Source organism: Eumetopias jubatus, unplaced genomic scaffold (genome assembly GCF_037043125.1).
Source record: "Eumetopias jubatus isolate StellerSeaLion01/CBP00866 unplaced genomic scaffold, mEumJub1_p1.0 scaffold_5, whole genome shotgun sequence".
Classification (NCBI taxonomy): domain Eukaryota; kingdom Metazoa; phylum Chordata; class Mammalia; order Carnivora; family Otariidae; genus Eumetopias; species Eumetopias jubatus.
The window spans coordinates 8,289,613-8,311,035 of record NW_028274811.1 but is presented as its reverse complement, the minus strand read 5'-3'; the positions used below and the strand labels follow the sequence as shown (position 1 = coordinate 8,311,035).

At 37.4% G+C, this 21,423-nt stretch overlaps 1 pseudogene; it reads left to right on the top strand.

Moving 5' to 3' along the window:
* The first annotated feature begins 1,454 nt into the window (after positions 1-1,454).
* Positions 1,455-2,374, top strand: LOC114203010 (olfactory receptor 2AK2-like; annotated as a pseudogene).
* The last annotated feature ends 19,049 nt before the right edge of the window (positions 2,375-21,423 follow it).

The following is a 21,423-nucleotide window of genomic DNA, read 5'->3' as shown; positions in this document are numbered from 1 at the left end:
AATATTGATACTTCTCTCTTGCCAAAGGTTCTGGTTTTGGATTCAACACAATTTAAGATAGTGTAATTATTAATTGCTTTGCACATATTGAATTTCCAAGCCATTGCTTAATGCACCAGAGTTATTTAGGATTGGGAATTGTAATTTTTAAATTACATTAGTGAACATAATATCATAAAAGCACTCAGTCCTTATCTGAAACTAATGATGTACTATATGTTGGCTAATTGAATTTAAATAAAGAAAATAAAGTGAATTGAACCCCTCACGGGGAATTTTAACTGTATGTAGAAAATACTTCTGGATGTGGAGGAGGATTCTGGATGTAAGGGATTTTCTTTTGGGGAGAGAAGATGCATGATGTCTTTTAGTGGTTTCTAATCTCTGCATTATTTTAGCACATTTTCCTCATCATTCAGGTAAAATATTTTTTATTTATAAACCATTACAGGTTGAATAGCTTAAAATTCACTTCTTGAATTTTATGGAAAGGTTTTTTACAGCATTCAATGTTTTTAATACTTAGCATAGTATTTTCTTTTAGAATCAGAATAGGCAAAGAACCTGATTAGATAACCTTGTATATGCTTTAAAAAGGCCTAAGTGTTGTGTAATTATTGAATTTTTTTGTATTTATAATATGTTATAGCTGTTATAGACTAAAGTTGAGTGATTTAACATTATGGAGATGTTTTTACAGCATTCAGTGGTTCATCACGGTATTATCTTGGAATCAGAGATGGAAGGAATGTTGAATAAAGAATCTTGTATATGCTTAGCAAAGACCTCAGAATTCTGTACTTATCCAAAAGAAAAGAAAATAAGGAAACATATATTTAAAAAAACTACATAGAAATTAAAAGTACTTTTAATTCTGTCATAAATTAATTGGGGAATTGATTAGGATTAATACATCTGATGATTAAAAGAAAAAAGTGAGGGCTAAGGGAAATTAATTGAGAAACCATAGATTCTCTAAAAGGTGTGTAGTGTGTAAAGATTTTTTTTAAAGATTTTATTTATTTATTTGAGAGAGAGAGAGAGAGAATGAGAGATAGAAAGCACGAGAGGGAAGAGGGTCAGAGGGAGAAGAAGCTGACTCCCTGCTGAGCAGGAAGCCCGCTGTGGGACTCGATCCCGGGACTCCAGGATCATGACCTGAGCCGAAGGCAGTCGCTTAACCAACTGATCCACCCAGGCGCCCAGTGTGTAAAGATTTTGACTAAGCTCTGATCATACAGGACTTACTCTCTGAACGTTATGTAATGAGATAATTTTGTTTTCCCCTCATTTAAAGAAAAAAATAAAAGAAGTGTATGCTCTGGATAATTCACTTGGCTGGGAAAATGGTATGGAGGCAATAAAAGGCATGTAATAATAATCATTTTCTTTTCTCTTAAAGGTCTGCCATGGAATCTAGGGATGTGACCTGCTCTGATGTTTCCATTTAAACTATGTAGATGGGAAATCAAAGTGTAGAAACAGATTTTATACTTTCTGGTCCTTTCCAATACGGTCAAATGGACACTTCCTCTTTGTTGTCATTGTAATTCTCTTTTCAGTGGCTCTGATGGGGAATTTCATACTGGTCCTTCTCATTCAGTTAGACACCAGACTCCACACTCCAATGCACTTTCTACTCAGTCAGCTCTCCTTTATCGACATGGTGTATATCTCTACCACAGTGCCCAGGATGACCACTAACTTCCTGACAAACAGTAAGACCATTACATTTTTAGGCTGTGAGATTCAGGCAATTGTATTCTTGGCCCTTGGTGGAACTGAAGCCTTTCTCCTTGGTTTCATGTCCTATGATCGATATGTAGCCATCTGTCACCCTTTACGCTATCCTGTACTCATGAACAAGAAGATCTGTTCATTCATGGTCACATGCGCATGGGCCAGTCGTTCTATCAATGCTTTAGTACATGCATTGTATGTATTTCAACTTTCATTTTGTAGGTCTCGGATTGTTAACCACTTTTTCTGTGAAGTTCCATCTCTACTACCACTTGTGTGTCAGGATACTTCCCAGTATGAGCATACAATCCTCCTGAGTGGGCTTATTATTCTGTTGCTACCATTCATGGCCATTCTAGCATCCTATGCCCGTGTACTTACTGTGGTGTTCCAGATGAGCTCAGGTAAAGGACAGACAAAGGCTGTCTCCACTTGTTTCTCTCACCTGACTGTGGCAAGCCTGTTCTATGTGACTGGACTCTCCACCTACACAAGGCCACACTCCTGGCATTCCCCAGAACAGGGTAAGGCAGTGGCGGTCTTTTACACCATCATCACACCTCTTCTGAACCCATTTATCTACAGCCTGAGGAATAAAGAAGTTATTGGGGCCATGAGAAGACTGTTGGTATAATGGATATTTGTATAGGAAAAGTCACTTTGGGAAATCCTTATTGATTGAGACTGACCCACATAGATCACTTTGCCTAAAATACTGTTTTGGAATATGTAAACTCTAAGGAATATTTTTGGAAAAAATTGATAAATATCTTGATTTCTGCTGGCTCTAGAGTGTCTCACTCATAGTTATTGAAACTACATGGTTTTCCAAACTGAAATCTGGGGGAAAAAATGGGGTTATTGTCAACATTATTTGGCTTCTAGGAATATATTTCAACTGTCAACTCAATGTTTGCATCTCAAAACATATTTTGTAACATCCTCCTTAAGATCTGAATGTAATGAATAGGAAATATATTCTATTCAAGAACATAATGCTATAAAAAACTGTAATATATTTCAGTATAAATAGTTCACTCATTCCTGCATTCACTCAACAATTGGTTTAAGGTTTTAACTATGTGTGTTGCACCAGTGTGTAGAACTGGTGATACGGCAGTAAACAAAGATGAGAACGGACAAAATTCTCTGATCTCATTAAGTTTACATTCCAGTGCAGTGGACATAAAATTAATACATAATATAATAAAAAATAAAATAATAAAATAAAGTAAAATAGACTTGGAAAATCTGGAGTATATCAACCAGTAATAATTACTGGGAAAAAAGCTAAAAATTGGCATAGGGAAAGCCAGAGAGTTTTGCAGTTTTATGTAAAACAGTCCAATGTAAGGGCAACCATGAGAATGATATTTGGTCAAAAATTGAACTGAAATGAGTTAATAATTCATAAGGATATCACATTAGGAATGTCCAGGTGTAGGAAGAAGCCAATGAAAATATCTTGGAAGAGTAAACAAGCATGGCAAGTAAATGAAAATAAGGGTTTAAAATCAAAGCCAATGAAAAAAAGGCAGAAATTGTAGGAAATGAGTAAAGATAATGGAGACTGGATTTGAAATGTTAGTTTGGCCATTGTAAGGATTTGGGTTTTAGTGCAAGAAAGGTGGCAAGTATTGCTGTGCTTCTAGAGACAACTGAATTTCGCAATTAGGTGTCCATTCCGGTAGCACAGTTGTTACAAGATACTGCCTTGGATAACAGTGGTAATGGTAGAGTAGCAAGAACTGGCCAGTCTCTGGAGATTAGTGGAAAGCAGACATTTGAGACTTATGGTGAGATATGATGTGAAATGTGACATAATCAGAAAAGCAGAGAATTGGGGGGCACCTGCCTGGCTCGGTCGGAGACATGGGACCCCTCAACTCTGGGTTGTGAATGTTAACCCCAACTGGGTATAGAGATTACTTAAAGATAAAATCTTTTTAAAAAAGAAAAGCAGAGAATTGGGCTAAGACCTTGGAATCAACAACTGGAAGTAAGAAATCATCATGATTACTGTTGAAGAAAACCATAAGAGCAACATTTCCATCACCCACTTCCTTAGTGCTCCTTCACTATTAGCACTTCAACTGTACAGTGGTCAATTTTCTGACTCCCATCAACATTAAATGGAAACACTAATTAATATAATCAAACAATAACTTCTCTGTGATTCCACCTTCTTTTTCTCACTGTTCACAGAAGCAATATACCTAAGTAACACAAGCAATAATGCTCTTGTTTTTTTATTGCTGAGTTGAATTCGTTGTACAATATATTACTATTGCCTTCATTGGATCATTTGATATTTTCAGCTATTATGAATAAAAAATGTTATAACTGTCCCTACACAAAACTTTTCTCGTGGAAATATACACTCAATTCTTTTAGTATCTTCCTGGGAATAAAATTGTTTGGTTATAGGTAAGGTATATGTTTAACTAACAAAAAATTAAACTGTAGTATTAATATCAAATATTCTAATCAAATATAAAACTTCCTGGTGCTTAAGGGTTTGAGTAAGTAAGACAATGGTTTGATGCTAAATTTAAAATATATATTCTTGTGAAATATTATAAAGACACATTGAAATCAACTGTGTGTCTGTTGTTAATACATTTTACAAGAATTTTAATTTTGTTAGGACTGCTAATTCTTGGTTCAAAATAAGTTACGTTATGTGGTCCATAAGTATTTTTTCTTACTACAGAGTATTTGTTTACAACGTCATGTGCCCCTGTAAGTCCACCACCCATCCAAGAATGGTCACACTGTTACATGTTCTAGGAATGCTTAGAGCTCTTCAGAGCTTCTGTTCGGTCCTCACGCTTCCCCCCTCGTTCTGAAGTCCGGGGCCGTCACTGTCTTGCTATGTTATAGTATTATCAAGTATATATTCAAGGACAAGTATGGAATGTTTACCACTGGGGCCTTGAACTCTATAAAATTGTCTTATGCTATAGGTGATCTTTTTTAGAACTTCATTTGACATTATTTTGCTATATTAATAGACTTGAATGTAACTGTAGACTATACTTTTTTACTGTTAGATAAAATTCTCTTTTATAATTTTATCGAATATCTGTTTATATTTTGGTTGATGTAAGATAGGTAACTTTCAGTTTTGTGCTATTATATGGCGCACGTGTGAATATTGATGCATATATCCCCTGTTTCCCATGGACGATAACTTATATTGGGCATGCATATATGACTGGAATTGTTGGTTTATATGATATGAAAAAGGTCATGGGTTTGGAATCATGCCAAGTTGTTTCTAAAGTGGTTGTAACAACTTACGTTTGTAAGAGAAATATATGTTATCTCAATGGTCAACATCTCCAAAATTCAGATTGGTCATTTTAATTCTTAAAAATTGAATGGATCTAATTACTTAGGAAGAGCCGAGATGCCCTTCAACAGATGAATGGATAAAGGAGATGTGGTCCATATATACAATGGGATATGACTCAGCTGTCAGAAAGGATGAATACCCAACTTCTGCATCAACATGGAAGGGACTGGAGGACATTACGCTAAGTGAAATAAGTCAAGCAGAGAAAGACAATTATCATATGGTTTCACTTATTTGTGAAACATAAGGAATAGCACGGAGGACATTAGGAGAAGGAAGGGAAAAATGAAGGGGATGAAATCAGAGGGAGAGATGAACCATGAGAGGCTATGGACTCTGAGAAACAAACTGAGGGTTCTAGAGGGGAGGGGGTCGGGGGATGGGTATTAAGGAGGGCACATACTGCAGGGAGCACTGGGTGTTATATGAAAACAATGAATCATGGTTCACTACATCAAAAACTAATGATGTATCGTATGGTGACTAACATAACATAATAAAATTAAATTAAATTTAAAAAACGGAATGGATCTAAATACTATTTAATTTCAAACATCTACCTTGCTTGAAATTTCTTATGCATGTGAACTGTTTTATATAAAATGTTCATTGATTTTGCTTTTATTTTTCTTATTTTAAAGATTTTATTTATCTTCTTGAGAGAAAGAGAGAGAGCATGAGAGAGTGAGCGCACAAGCAGGGGCAGTAGCAGGCAGAGGGAGAAGCAGGCTCCCTACTGAACCAATGCAGGACTCTATCCCAGGACCCTGGGATCATGACATGATCTGAAGGCAGATGCTTAACCGACCGAGCCACCCAGGCACCCCTGAGTTGGCTTTTAAATTTAAATTACACTCAGTATCAAGCAGAAAAAAATAAGTCTGTGTAGGAGAGGATGAATATCTTTTTTTACTCTTCTAAATTGTCAGCTGGGGTCACTGTAACAAAAGATGAATTGACAAAAGAAATAATACACATATTTAGTAAGCATTTGTAGGACACAGGAGCTTTCATAAGGAAATGAAGAAGTATAGATATGGTTAGACTTAAGTGATTTTATATTCGATTTTATAAAGAGGGAGGGGTGAGTCGTGGGAAATGGGACAGGACAAAAAGGGATGGAAGCTAAATGTAGAACACTTGGGGAAACCTAGCAGGTATAGATTACGCTAAGTGTCCTGCAGTCTTGTAGATAAGGTGTTCCTTCCTTTCATGTGTAGGGAGGGTACCTTTCACAGGAAGGACTATGCCTTCCTTCGGGGGAAGGTAAGTCTGTCCTTCTTGTACCTGACATTTCCATATTCTTTCAGCCTGAAACATTCAATAAGACAATGTGCCATATTTTAGGTAATATGTTCTCAACCCTGTCATTAGGTCATAACATCAAAAGAAATATACAATCTTGCAGTATTTTAGTATTTTGCATGCTGATTACTCACAAATTTTTATCTATAGAATACATCACTCCTCTTAATATGTTATTTTATGTCCAATTGTTAGTTTCTACTTTCAGCAACTTAAAATTTTTAACGATTTGCCCTGTAGGCTCCATATATGCTTTCTATTTATTAATTTAATTTATTTAATTTTTTACAATCTATTACCTGTTGGTGAACATGAACATTTTTTTCTTCAAATACAATAAACATATACTGTTTTTTAAGTTTTTATTTTAATTCCAGTTACCTAACATACAGTGTAATATTAGTTTCAAGTATACAATTCAGTGATTCAGCACTTCCATACAACATCTGGTGTTCATCACAAAAATTGCACTCCTTAATCCCCATCAACTCTTTCACCCATCCCCTAACCCACCTACACTTTGGTAACCATCAGCTTATTATCTATAGTTAAGAGTCTGTTTCCTGTTTTGCCTCTTTCTCTCTCTCTCTCTCTCTCTCTCTCTTTTTCTCTTTATGCTTGTTTGTTTTGTTTTTTAAGTCCCACAAATGAGTGAAATCATATGGTATTTGTCTTTCTTTGACAGACTTACTTCACTTAGTATTATACTCTCTAGCTCCATCCACATCATTGCAAATGACAAGATTTACTTCTTTTTTATGGCTAAGTAGGAGTCCATTGTATATGTACACCACATCTTCTTTATTCATTCATCAGTCAATGGACATTTGGGCCCTTTCCATAATTTGGCTGTAGAAAATGCTGATATAAACAACGGGGTGGCATGTATTCTTTCAATTAGTATTTTTGTATCCTTTTGCATAAATACCTAGTAGTACAATTGCTCAATCATAAGGTACTTCTATTTTTACTTTTTGAGGAACCTCCATATTGGTTTTCCATAGTGGCTGCATCAGTTTGCATTCCCACCAACAGTACAGGAAGGTTACCCTTTATCCACAACCTCTCCAACACCTGTTGTTTCTTGTGTTGTTTATTTTAGCCATTCTGACACATGTGAGGTGATACCTCACTTTAATTTTGATTCGTATTTCCCTGATGATGAGTGATTTTGAACATCTTCTTGTGTCTATTTGCAATCTGTATTGATACTTTGGAAAAATGTCTGTTTATATCTTCTGCCCGTTTTTAGATTTGATTATTCATTTCCTGTGTGTTGAGTTTTATAACTTCCTTACATATTTTGTATACTAACCCTTGCTCAGAAATTATCATTTCCAGGGGCGCCTGGGTGGCTCAGTCGGTTAAGCAGCTGCCTTCGGCTCAGTTCATGATCCGGCGGTCCTGGGGTCAGGCCCCGCGACCGGCTCCCTGCTCAGTGGAGAGCCTTGCTTCTCCCTCTCCATCTGCCTGCCAGTCTGACTACTTGTGCTCTCTCTCTCTCTCTGTCGAATAAATAAATAAAATCTTTAAAAAAAAAAAAGAAATTATCCTTTGCAAATATCTTCTCCCAATCCATATACTGCCTTTTAATTTTGTTGATTGTTTCCTTTGCTGTGCAGTAGATTTTTAATCTGATGAAGCCTCAATAGTTTATTTTTGCTTTTATTTCCCTTGCCCAAGGAGTCATTTCTAGTAAGAAGTTGCTATGGCTGAGGTCAAAGAGGTATTTCTTATGTTCTCTTCTAGGATTTTAATGGTTTCATGTCTCATATTTAGTCCTAGATGTTTATGCTATTTTGAAATAACTTTTGTGTATGGTATGAGAAAGTGGCCCAATTTCATTCTTCTGCATGATGCTCTCCAGTTTTCCCAACACCATTTGTTGAAGAAACTGTCTTTTTTCTATTGGATATCCTTTCTTACTTTGTCAAAGATTAATTGACCATATAGTTATGTGTTTATTTCTGAGATTTTTATTTTGCTCCATTGATCTTTGTGTCTATTTTTGTGCCAGTACCGTTATGTTTTGATCACTACAGCTTTGAAGTATAACTTGAAGTCCAGAATTGTGATGCCTCCAGTTTGCTTTACTTCTGCAAGGCTGTGTTTGGATATTCAGGGTCTTTTGTGGTTCCATACACATTTTAGGATTGTTTGTTCTATCTCTCTGAAAAATGCGGTGGTATTTTGAAAGGTATTGCATTACATGTATAGACTGCTTTGGGTAATATAGCCATTTTTATATTTGTTCTTCCAATCCATGAGCATGGAATGTCTTTCCATTTCATTGTATTCACTTCAATTTATTTAATCAGTGTTTTATAGTTTTCAGAGTACAGGTCTTTCACATCTTTGATTAGATTGAATCCTAGATATCTTACTATTTTCGGTGCAAGTATAAATGGGATCAATTCCTTGATTTCTCTCTAAGCTGCTTCATTATTGGTGTATGGAAGTGCAACAGATTTGTGTGCACTGATTTTGTATCCTGCAACTTTCCCAAATTCCTGTATCAGTTCTAGCTATTTTTTGGTGGAGTCTTTAGGCTTCTACATAGAATATCACGTCATCTGCAAATAGTGAAAGTTTGACTTCTTTACCAATTTGGATGGCTTTTATTTCTTTTTGTTGTTAGCTGTGGCTAATTCAACTACTATGTGAAATAATAATTATGAGAGTGTACATCACTATCTTGTGACTGTAGAGGATAATCTCTTGTTTTTTCCCCATTGTGGATAGTAGCTGAGGGTTTTTTATATATGATCTTTCTTGTGTTGAGGAAGGTTCCCTCTAAACCTACTTCTTTGAAGGTTTTTATCGTGTGTGGATGTTGTACTTTGTCAAACGCTTTTTCTGCATCTATTGAAGGGATCACATGTTTCTCATCCTTTCTTTGATTAACGTGATATATCATGTTGTTGATTTGTGAATGTTGAACCACCCTTGCAACTTAGGAATAAATCCCACTTGATCATTGTCTCAGTTATAAACAAACAAACAAAACAAACAAAAAACAGTTATCTTACAAATTCATTGTATGATAATAGTTCCTAAAATGTGTTTCACATTATAGATGGCAAAGCCTTTCTTTTTAAATTTATTTTCCTGCTTCTTTGCATCAGTGTCACATTAAATAGCTTAATTATTTTGTTTATTTATTTGAGAGAGAGAGAGCATGGTGGGGAAGTGGCAGAGGGAGAGGACGAAATAGACTCCCTGCTGAGCAGGGAGCCTGACAAGAGGCTCAATTCCAGGACCCTGGGATCATGACCTGAGCCAAAGGCAGAAGCTTAACCAACTGAGCAACCCAGGCACCCCTAAATAGCGTAAGACTGTAGTTGAGGGTGTCTGGCTGCCTCAGTTGGTAGAGCACCCAGCTCTGGCCCTCAGAGTCATGAGTTCAAACCCCACATTGGGTGTAGAGATTACTTAAAAAATAAATGTTATTTTTTTAAAGAGAATACATGTGGTTGGTTCATTCTAGATAACTCTGTCATATATGTGATCACCAAATAATGCAATTTTATTAAAAATATATTAAAACAAGAAAATGTTGGGAATTTCTAATTTTACCACCCAAGTTTAGCCCAGAAAATCATTTTTTGTATCTAATTTTGCAGATCCATCTTTCATTCCTTGATCCATACTTCATTTGAAGTAAAATATTCTGGAAGAATGAACTTTATATGAGGCAATTATCTCAGCAGAAATGAATTCTAAATGTTTTATACAATGAAATGCAATTTTTAAAAAGTTTTGTTTATTTAATTGAGAGAGAGAGAGAGAGCATGAATGGGGGGGATGGGGAGCAGAGGGAGAGAGAAGCAGACGCCCTGCTGAGCAGGGAGCCAGACTTGGGGCTCAATCCCAGGGTACTGGGATCATGACCTGAGCTAAAAGCTGCCACTTAACAGACTGAGCCACCCAGGTGCCCCTGTAATACAATTTATATGTCTGTGGATCTAGTGGAAAACTTGCTTTCAAGGTTAGATTGTTTTCCCCAGTATCAAAGACATGGTTTTGTGAGGGCAAAGAACTACCATGCACAGTAACAACCACTTAGCCACCGAATAACAGTTTAGCCTGCTGATTCCACTGAAGTGAGTTAGAAGAAATTGCAGTACCTTGATGAATTTATTCATGTTTACAAGTACGACCTCCCAATAATCTCAGACATTAAATTTATTATTTATTTATTTATTTAAGATTTTATTTATTTATTTGACAGAGGGAGACACAGCGAGAGAGGGAACACAAGCAGGGGGAGTGAGAGAGGGAGAAGCAGGCTTCCCGTGGAGCAGGGATCCCAATGCAGGGCTTGGTCCCAGGACTCTGGGATCATGACCTGAGCCGAAGGCAGATGCTTAATGACTGAGCCACCCAGGTGTCCCTCAGACATTAAATTTAAATCAATGCATTTTATATCAATGATTGTGCAGAATGAATTATATTATTTTTCTTATATAATCATACATTTTTCCAGCTATTTCTGAACTGGCTGAGTCATACAGATATCACTCAAATGATTACTGACAATAGAATATAGAGGTATACGTTTTAGATATATTTGGTCTTATACTGACTTTGAATCATCCCAGGGCTACAAGGACACAGGGGTTTGGGGTATCTTGGCTCTGTGACATGGAATCAGGATTAGGTAGCCCAGTGCATCCTGTCCCTGAGCGAGCATGACCCAAAAGGACCCTGATATTCTTAATTGGATTGGAGAACATGTACATTTCTTCCTCATTTTATCATGAGCAATATTCCATTATATATATTTATATATTTAACATTATGCTTAGCAATAGTCATATTCAACAATATTTTGGGGATGATGAAAGTTCATAAAATAGGTAAAAAATTTAAAAATACAAATACATGGTAAAATTTATGCAGTTCTATTAAAATATGTTGTAAGTTGTACAACTCCATACTAGTGCAAATTATTTTTACTTTTTTATTTTTAAATTTTATTTTATTATGTTATGTTAGTCACCGTACAATACATCATTAGTTTATGATGTAGTGATCCAGTTACTTTTTTTAAAGATTATCTGAGAGAGAGAGAGCGCAAGGAGGGAGAGAGGGAGAGGGAGAAGACTTCCTGTTGAGCACAGAGGCAGATGAAGGGCTCAATCCCAGGACCTTGAGATCATGACCTGGGCTGAAACTACTGAGCCATCCAGGTACCCCTACTCTCTTCTGTTTATTCCCCTATGTTCATCTGCTTTGTTTCATAAATTCCACATATGAGTGAGATCAAGGTTGCTGAATTCAGATCTGTGTGAAAGGGAACCATGAATTTTGCCCCAATTAACTTGCCTGCACTTTTCAAAAGTGAGAACACTGAATGTACCTCATCAGGTTTGTGGTAATCATTAAAATAACATGAAAATAAAATGTTAAGCAAAATGCACAAAGTAATTAATGAAAGAAAGACATTTTGTGTTTACTTTTATTGTTGTTATTTATAGTTATTTTATGATGTTAAACTCTTTTTATTCTGTCTCAGTGAAGGTTTAAATAATTCAATTTATGTATCTTAAAGTGACTAAAGGAGTGAATATTTAATGAGATCACACTTGGATCCAAGTATGAATATATTGAGAAAAAACAATTTTAAATACAATAATATGGTTGAGTTCAATTAAAAATGCTGAAGCATGAAAAATAGAAATATAAATACATAAATAAGAATTGCTGAAGTGTGGCACTCAGAGACAAAGAATGCCACAAAGAATGTGGCATTTGAGACAAATTACTCAATTAGTCCTCTTCTTTTTTTTTTAATAGATTTTATTTTTTATTTTTTTTATTTTTTATTGTTATGTTAATCACCATATATTACATAATTTGTTTTGGTGTAGTGTTCCATGATTCATTGTTTGTGCATAACACCCAGTGCTCCATGCAGAACGTGCCCTCTTTAATACCCATCATCAGGCTAACCCATCCCCCTACCCTCCTCCCCTCTAGAAACCTCAGTTTGTTTTTCAGAGTCCATCATCTCTCCTGGTTCGTCTCCCCCTCTGACTTACTCCCCTTCATTCTTCCTCTCCTGCTATCTTCTTCTTTTTCTTTTTTCTTAAAATATGTTGCGTTATTTGTTTCAGATCTGTGGTTCAACAGTCTTACACAATTCACAGCGCTCACCGTAGCACATACCCTCCCCAATGTCTATCACCCAGCCACCCCATCCCTCCCACCCCCAACCACTCCAGTAACCCTCAGTTTGTTCCTGAGATTAAGAATTCCTCATATCAGTGAGGTCATATGATACATGTCTTTCTCTGATTGTCAATTAGTCCTCTTCTAGATTCTATAGGTGTCATTTCCAAAATACTGCAATAACTGTAAAACTACAAAATTTCATGCTCCCTGAGAGTACCTTCTCTAGATCATTCCAGTTCGTTAACATACCGTGTAACATTAGTTTCAGATGTAGAACCTAGTGATTCATCACTTACATACAACACCCAGTGCTCATCACAACAAGTGTTCACCTTAATACCCATCACCCATCTAGCCCATCCCCACCCATCACCCCTCCTGCAACCTCAATTTTTCTGCTTTCTGGTTTGCCTCTCTCTCTTTTTTTTTCTTTTTTTTTTAAAGATTTTATTTACTTATTTGAGAGAGAGAATGAGAGAGAGAGAGAGCATGAGAAGGGGGAGGATCAGAGGGAGAAGCAGACTCCCCGCTGAGCAGGGAGCCCGATGTGGGACTCGATCCCGGGACTCCAGGATCATGACCTGAGCCGAAGGCACTCGCTTAACCAACTGAGCCACCCAGGCGCCCCTCTCTCTTTTTTTTTCTTTCCCATATGTTCATCTCTTTTGTTTCTTAAATTCCACATATGAATGAAATCATATAGTATTTTTCTTTCTCTGACTTATTTCACTTGTCATAATACTCTCAAGCTCCATCCACCTCATTGCAAAAGGCAATATTTCATTATTTTTTATGACCAAGAAATACTCCATTATATATATTTATAAATATATAACATCTTTATATGCATACATATATAATTTTTATATTAGATTATATTTTTTATTAATATTTATTTTATTTTTATTTTAATATATATAACATCTTCTTTATCCATGCATCAGTTGATGGACATCTGGGCTCTTTCCAAAATTTAGCTATTGTTGATAATGCTGCTATAAACATAGAGGTTCCCCTTTCACAGCATCCTCACCAACAGCTGTTGCTTCCTGTGTTATACATTTTACCCATTCTGATAGTGAATGATGTTGAACATCTTTTCATATGTCTCTTAGCCATCTGTATGTTCTTTGGAAAAAATGTCTGTTCATGTCTTCTGCCCATTTTTTAACTGGTTTGCTTTTTGGGGGGGTGTTGATTTTGATAAGTTATTTATATATTTTGGATACTACCTTTATCAGATATGTCATTTGTAAATATGTTCTCCAATTCTGAAGTTTACCGTTTAGTTTTGTCAATTGTTTCCTTCACTGTGAAGAAACATTTATCTTGATGAAGTCCCAATAGTTTATTTCTACTTTTGTTTCTCCTGCCTAAGTTGACATATCTAGTAACAAGTTCCTATGGCCAAAGTCAAAGAGGTTACTGCTGGTGTTTTCCTCCTGCCCTCTAGGCTACTGCCTGTATTTGATGCTTTTTTTTTCTTTTCTTTTATGTTATGTTAATCACCATACATTACATCATTAGTTTTTGATGTAGTGTTCCATAATTCATTATTTGCGTATAACACCCAGTGCTCCATGCAGAACGTGCCCTTTTTAATACCCAACACCAGGCTAACCCATTCTCCCACCCCCTTCCCCTCTAGAACCCTCAGTTTGTTTTTCAGAGTCCATCATCTCTCATGGTTCATCTCCCCCTCCGATTTACCCTCCTTCATTCTTCCCCTCATGCTATCTTCTTCTTCTTCTTTTTTTAACATTAATGTATTATTTGTTTCAGAAGTACAGATCTGTGATTCAACAGTCTTGCACAATTCACGGTGCTGACCATAGCACATACCCTCCCCAATGTCTATCACCCAGCCTCCCAATCCTTCCCACCCCCCACCACTCCAGCAACCCTCAGTTTGTTTCCTGAGATTAAGAATTCCTCGTATCAGTGAGGTCATATGATACATGTCTTTCTCTGATTGACTTATTTCGCTCAGCATAACACTCTCCAGTTCCATCCACATCGTTGCAAAAGGCAAGATTTCATTCCTTTTGATGGCTGCATAATATTCTATTGTATATATATAGCACTTCTTCTTTATCCATTCATCTGTCGATGGACACCTTGGCTCTTTCCACAGTTTGGCTATTGTGGACATTGGTGCTATAAACATCAGGGTGCACGTACCCCTTTGGATCCCTACATTTGTATCTTTGGGGTAAGTACTCAGTAGTATAATTGCTGGATGGTATGGTAGCTCTATTTTCAACTTTTTGAGGAACCTCCATACTGTTTTCCAGAGTGGCCGCACCACCTTCCTTCCCACAAACAGTGTAGGAGGGTTCCCCTTTCTCCTCATTCCCGCCAACATCTGCTATTACCTGACTTCTTAATTTTAGTTATTCTGAATGGTGTGAGGTGATATCTCATTGAGGTTTTGATTTGGATTTCCCTGATGACAAGCAATGGTGAGCACTTTTTCATGTGTCTGTTGGCCATTTGGACGTCTTCTTTGGAAAAATGTCTGCTCATGTCTTCTGCCCATTTCTTGATTGGATCATTTGTTCTTTGGGTGTTGAGTTTAAGAATTTCTTTATAGATTTTGGATACTAGCCCTTTATCTGATATGTCATTTGCAAATATCTTCTCCCATTCTGTCGGTTGTCTTTTGGTTTTGTCTTGTTGGTTTTGCTGTGCAAAAGCTTTTTATCTTGATGAAGTCCCAATAGTTCATTTTTGCTCTTGATTTCCTTGCCTTTGGCGATGTTTCTAGGAAGAAGGTGCTGCGGCTGAGGTCGAAGAGTTTGGTGCCTGTGTTCTTCTTCAGGATTTTGATGGATTCCTGTCTCACATTGAGGTCTTTCAACCATTTGGAGTCTATTTTTCTGTGTGGTGTAAGAAAATGGTCCAGTTTCATTCTTCTGCATGTGGCTGTCCAGTTTTACTGATACCATTTGTCTTTTTTCCCCTGGACGTTTTTTCCTGCTTTGTCAAAGATTAGTGGACCAACAGTTAAAGGTCCATTTCTGGGCTCTCTATTCTGTTCCATTGATCCATGTGTCTGTTTTTGTGCTAGTACCATACTGTCTTGATGATGACAGCTTTGTAATAGAGCTTGAAATCCGGAATTGTGATGCCACCACCTTTGCTTTTCTTTTTCAACATTCCTCTGGCTATTCGAGGTCTTTTCTTGTTCCATACAAATTTTAGGATTATTCCATTTCTTTGAAAAAAGTTGATGGTATTTTGATAGGGATTGCATTAAATGTGTAGATTGCTCTAGGTAGCTTTGACATCTTCACAATATTTGTTCTTTGTTCTTCCAATCCATGAGCGTGGAACGTTTTTCCATTTCTTTGTGTCTTCGTCAATTTCTTTCATGAGTATTTTAGTGTTTTCTGAGTACGAATTATTTGCCTCTTTGGTTAGATTCATTCCGAGGTATCTTATGGTTTTGGGTGCAATTGTAAATGGGATCAACTCCTTAATTTCTCTTTCTTCTGTCTTCTTGTCGGTGTATAGAAATGCCACTGATTACTGTGCATTGATTTTATATCCTGCCACTTGACTGAATTCCTGTCTGAGTTCTAGCACTTTTGGGGTGGAGGCTTTTGGGTTTTCCACATAAAGTATCATATCATCTGCAAAGAATGAACGTTTGACCTCTTCTTTGCTGATTCAGATGAATTTTATTTCTTTTTGTTCTCTGATTGCTGTGGTTAGGACTTCTAGTTCTATGTTGAATAGCAGTGGTGATAGTGGACATCTCTGCCATGTACCTGACCTTAGGGGGAAAGCTCTCAGTTTTCCCCCATTGTGAATGATATTCACTGTGGGTTTTTCATAGATGGCTTTTATGATCTTGAGGTCTGTACCCTCCATCCCTATACTCTCACGAGTTTTGATCAAGAAAGGATGCTGTACTTTGTCAAATGCTTTTTCTGCATCTATTGAGAGGATCATGTGGTTCTTGTTCTTTCTTTTATTAGTGTATTGTATCACATTGATTGTTTTGTGGATGTTGAACCAACCTTGCAGCCCAGGGATAAATCACACTTTGTCATGGTGAATAATCCTTTTAATGTACTGTTGGATCCTATTGGCTAGTATTTTGGTGAGAATTTTTGCATCCATTGTTCATCAGTGATATAGGTCTGTCATTCTCCTTTTTGATGGGGTCTTTGTCTGGTTTTGGGTTCAAGGTAATGGTGGCCTCATAAAACGTGTTTGGAAGTTTTCCTTCCATTTCTATTTTTTGGAACAGTTTCAGAAGAATAGGTATTAATTCTTCTTTAGATGTTGGTAAAATTCCCCTGGGAAGCCATGTGGCCTTGGGCTCTTGTTTCTTGGGAGATTTTTGATGACTGCTTCAAATTCCTTTATGGTTAAACATGTGTTCCCGTTCTCTATTTCATCCTGGTTCAGTTTTGGTAGTCGATACATCTCTAGGAATGCATCCATCTCTTCCAGATTATCTAATTTGGTGGATATAGTTGCTCATAATATGTTCTTGTAATTGTTTGTATTTCTTTAGTGTTGGTTGTGATCTCTCCTCTTTCATTCATGATTTTATTTATTTGGGTCATTTCTCTTTTCTTTTTGATAAGTCTGGCCAGGAGTTTGTCAATCTTGTTAATTCTTTCAAAGAACCAGCTCCTTTTCTCATTGATGTGTTCTACTGTTCTTTTGGTTTCTATTTCATTGATTTCTGCTCTGATCTTTATTATTTCTCTTCTCCTGTTGGGTTTAGGCTTTACTGGCTGTTCTTTCTCCAGCTCCTTTAGGTGTAGGCTTAGTTTGTGTATTTGAGACCTTTCTTGTTTCCTGAGAAAGGCTTGTATTGATATATACTTTCCTCTTAGGACTGCCTTTGCTGCATCCCAAATATTTTGAAAAGTTGTGTTTTCATTTTCATTTGCTTCCATGATTTTTTTTAATTCTCCTTTAATTTCCTGGTGGACCCATTCATTCTTTAGTAGGATGCTCTTTAGCCTGCATGTATTTGAGTTCTTTCCCACTTTCCTCTTGTGATTGAGTTCCAGTTTCCAAGCATTGTGGTCTGAAAATATGCAGGGAATAATCCCCATCTTTTGGTACCAGTTGAATCCTGAATTTGTGACCTAGGATGTGATCTATTCTGTAGAATGTTCCATGGGCACTAGAGAAGAATGTGTATTCTGTTGCTTTGGGATGGAATGGTCTGAATATGTCTGTGAAGTCCATTTGGTGCAGTGTGTCATTTAAAGTCTTTATTTCCTTGTTGATCTTTTGCTTAGATGATCTGTCCATTTCAGTCAGGGGGGTGTTAAAGTCCCCTACTATTATTGTATTGTTGTCAATGTGTTTCTTTGCTTTGTTATTAATTGCCTTATATAATTGGCTGCTCCTGTGTTAGGGGCATAGATATTTACAACTGTTAAATCTTCTTGTTGGATAGACACTTTAAGTAGGATATAGTGTCCTTCCTCATATCTTTAGAGTCTTTGTTTTAAAATCTAATTTGTCTGATATAAGGATTGCCACCCCAGCTTTCTTTTGGTGTCCATTACCATGGTAAATGGTTTTCCACCCCCTCACTTTCAATCTGGGGGTGTCTTTGGGTCTAAAATGAATCTCTTGCAGACAGCATATCGATGGGTCTTGTTTTTTAATCCAATCTGATAGCTTGTGTCTTTTGATTGGGGCATTTAGCCCATTTACATTCAGGGTAACTCTTGAAAGATATGAATTTAGTGCCATTGTATTGCCTGTAAGGTGACTGTGACTGTATATTTTCTGTGTTCCTTTCTGATCTATGCTGCTTTTAGGCTCTCTCTTTGCTTAGAGGACCCCTTTCAATGTTTCTTGTAGGGCTGGTTTTGTGTTTGCATATTCGTTTAGTTTTTGTTTGTCCTGAAAGCTTTTTATCTCTCCTATTTTCAATGACAGCCTAGCTGGATAGAGTATTCTTGGCTGCATATTTTTCTTGTTTAGTGCTCTGAAGATATCATTCCAGTCCTTTCTGGCCTGCCAGGTCTTTGTGGATAGGTCTGTTGCCAATCTAATGTTTCTACCATTATAGGTTACATAACTCTTCTCCCGAGCTGCTTTCAGTATTTTCTCTTTGTCTCTGAGACTCATAAGTTTTACTATTAGATGTCGGGGTGTTTACCTATTTTTATTGATTTTGAGAGGGGTTCTCTGTGCCTCCTGGATTTTGATACCTGTTTCCTTCCCCACATTAGGGAAGTTCTCTGCTATCATTTGCTCCAATATACCTTCTGCCCCTCTCTCTCTTTCTTCTTCTTCTGGGATCCCAATTATTCTAGCGTTGTTTTGTCTTATGGTATTGCTTATCTCTGGAATTCTGCCCTCGTGATCCAGTAGTTGTTTCTCTCTCTTTTTCTCAGCTTCTTTATTTTCCATCATTTGGTCTTCTATATCACTGATTCTCTCTTCTGCCTCATATATCCTAGCAGTTAGTGCCCCCATTTTTGATTGCACCTCATTAATTGATTTTGACTTGGTTAGATTTTAGTTCTTTTATTTCTCCAGAAAGCATTTCTCCAATAACTTCCATGCTTTTTTCAAGCCCAGCTAGTATCTTTAAAATCATGATTCTGAACTCTAGGTCCAACATCGTACTAATAATGTACATATTGAGGAGGTCCCTGGCAGACGGTACAACTTCTTGTTCTTTTTGTTGAGGTGATTTTTTCTATCTTGTCATTTTGTCCAGAGGAGAATAGATGAATGAGAGAACAAAATGCTAACGGGATAACAATGTCCCCAGAAAATATACTCTAAAAAAATCAGAAAATACCTGAAACCAGGAGAAAAGAAAGTAAAAGAAAGAAAAAAGAAAGAGGAAAAAAAAAGAAAAAGAAAATGTTAAAAACAAACAAAAATGGAACAAACCAAAAAAACAGAATATGATCAAATATGATCAGGCTGGTGCATAGATCAGTGCCACACACTAGATTTTGGGTGTATTTGGGTCTATCAGAAGAAAGTGCCTCCCAAAATTTTAAAAGAAATAAAAACTTATATATGTACTAAATATGGGTTGATATGATGAAGGGATGGAATATGACTGCAAAGATGAAAATTATAAAAAGTTTTATAAAGGAATTGATAAGATAAGAATTTGTTTGAAAAAAAGAAAGGAGAGGATTTAGAAAAAAACGAAAGAAAGAAAAAAAAGGGAGAGAATGTGTTCAGGCAGGAGACTAGAACCAAGCCATACACTAGAGATTTAGGGTATATTTTGATCTGTTGGAAGAAATGTATCTCAAAATTTTAAAGAGAGAACAACTTATATATATATATATGCCAAAAATAAGGGTAACTACTATGAAGGGATACAATATGACTCTAAAAATGAAAAATAAAAATGTTTTTTTAAAAAAGGGATTGATAAGATGTTGGTTAAAAAAGGGAAAAAGAAAAATTCAAAAAAAAAGACAGTAAAAAAAATAACTTTGAAAGACTGAAGAATCATGGTAAAAAAGCTTGGAATTCTATGTGCAGTATTCCCCTAGCGCTGGAGTCCTGCCGTTCTCCTTGATCGGTAAACTTGGTCTTGGCTGGCTGTTTGTGCTGATCTTCTGGGGGAGGGGCCTATTGCCGTGGTTCCCAAATGTCTTTGCCGGAGTGGAATTACCCCACTCTTGTTGGTCTGGGCTAAGTCATCTGCTCCGGTTTGCTCTCGGGATCTTTTGTTCCCTGCAAGCTTTCCATCCAACTTTGGAGGAGGAGAGTGAAAATGGTGGCCTCCCAATCTCTGCCCTGGAGGAGCTGAGAACTTGAGGCCCCGCTCCTCAGTGCACCCCCAGAGAAAAGCAGTCACTCCCGCCTCCCTGGTCTCCGGCCACGCTCTGTGCTCCCCTGACCTGTGACCGAGCGTTTCTATCTCTGGCACCCGACCCCGTGTGGAGTCTCCAAACCCAGCAGATCCCTGCAGTGCACTCCTGCGCCGCTCCTCCCGGGGGAGGAAGGGGAGTCTCCCCGGCTCTGCCGCTTGTTGGGTCCCTGCTGGAGGAGCAGTGTCACCGATCACAGTCTATGGCAACCCTGAGCTGAGAGCCCACACCTCGGCTCCGTCTCTGCAGCCGGTTTCCCCGCTCCAATACCTGGGAGCTCTGCTGCACTCAGGCACCCCCGGTCTTTCTGTGACCCCGAGGGTCCTGAGACCACACTGTCCTGTGAGGGTTCTCCACCCTGCTTAGCCACTGGAGTGATGTCCTTCAGCGGAGCCGACTTGTAAAAGGTCCGATTTTGTGCTCCGCGGCTCTAACACTTGCCAGAAGTGGCCCACAGAGGCCCACTCCCCCGCCGTCTATCCTCCTGAATATCGCCTCGGATTCACTTGTCCGCACGGCCTACCTTCCAGAAATTGGTTGCTTTTCTGTTCAGAGAGTTGTTGCTATTCTTCTCTTCGATCTCCTGTTGAGTTCGTAGGTGTTCAGAATGGTATGGTCCCTATTCAGCTGAATTCCTGAGACAAGACGAAATCCAGGTCTCCTACCCCTCTGCCATCTTGCTCCACCCCCCCGTTCCTGTTGTTTTTAAATCTATATGACCACTCTATGTCTTTTGATTAGGTGATTTAGTTTATTTATATTTAAAGTAGTTTTCAATAGGTAGGGTCTTACTACTGTCATATTAGTATTGCTTCTGGCTATTTTGTTATTTCCCATTTCTCTTTCTCTTTTCTTTCTGTCTACATTTGTAAAGTGTTTGTTTTCCAGAGTGGTATGCTTTCATTTCCTTCACTTTATCTTTTGTGGATTCACTGTACATTTTGCTTTGTGGTTACTGTAAGACTTGTGCACATCTTATATATGTAACAGGCTTTTATTGCAGATAAC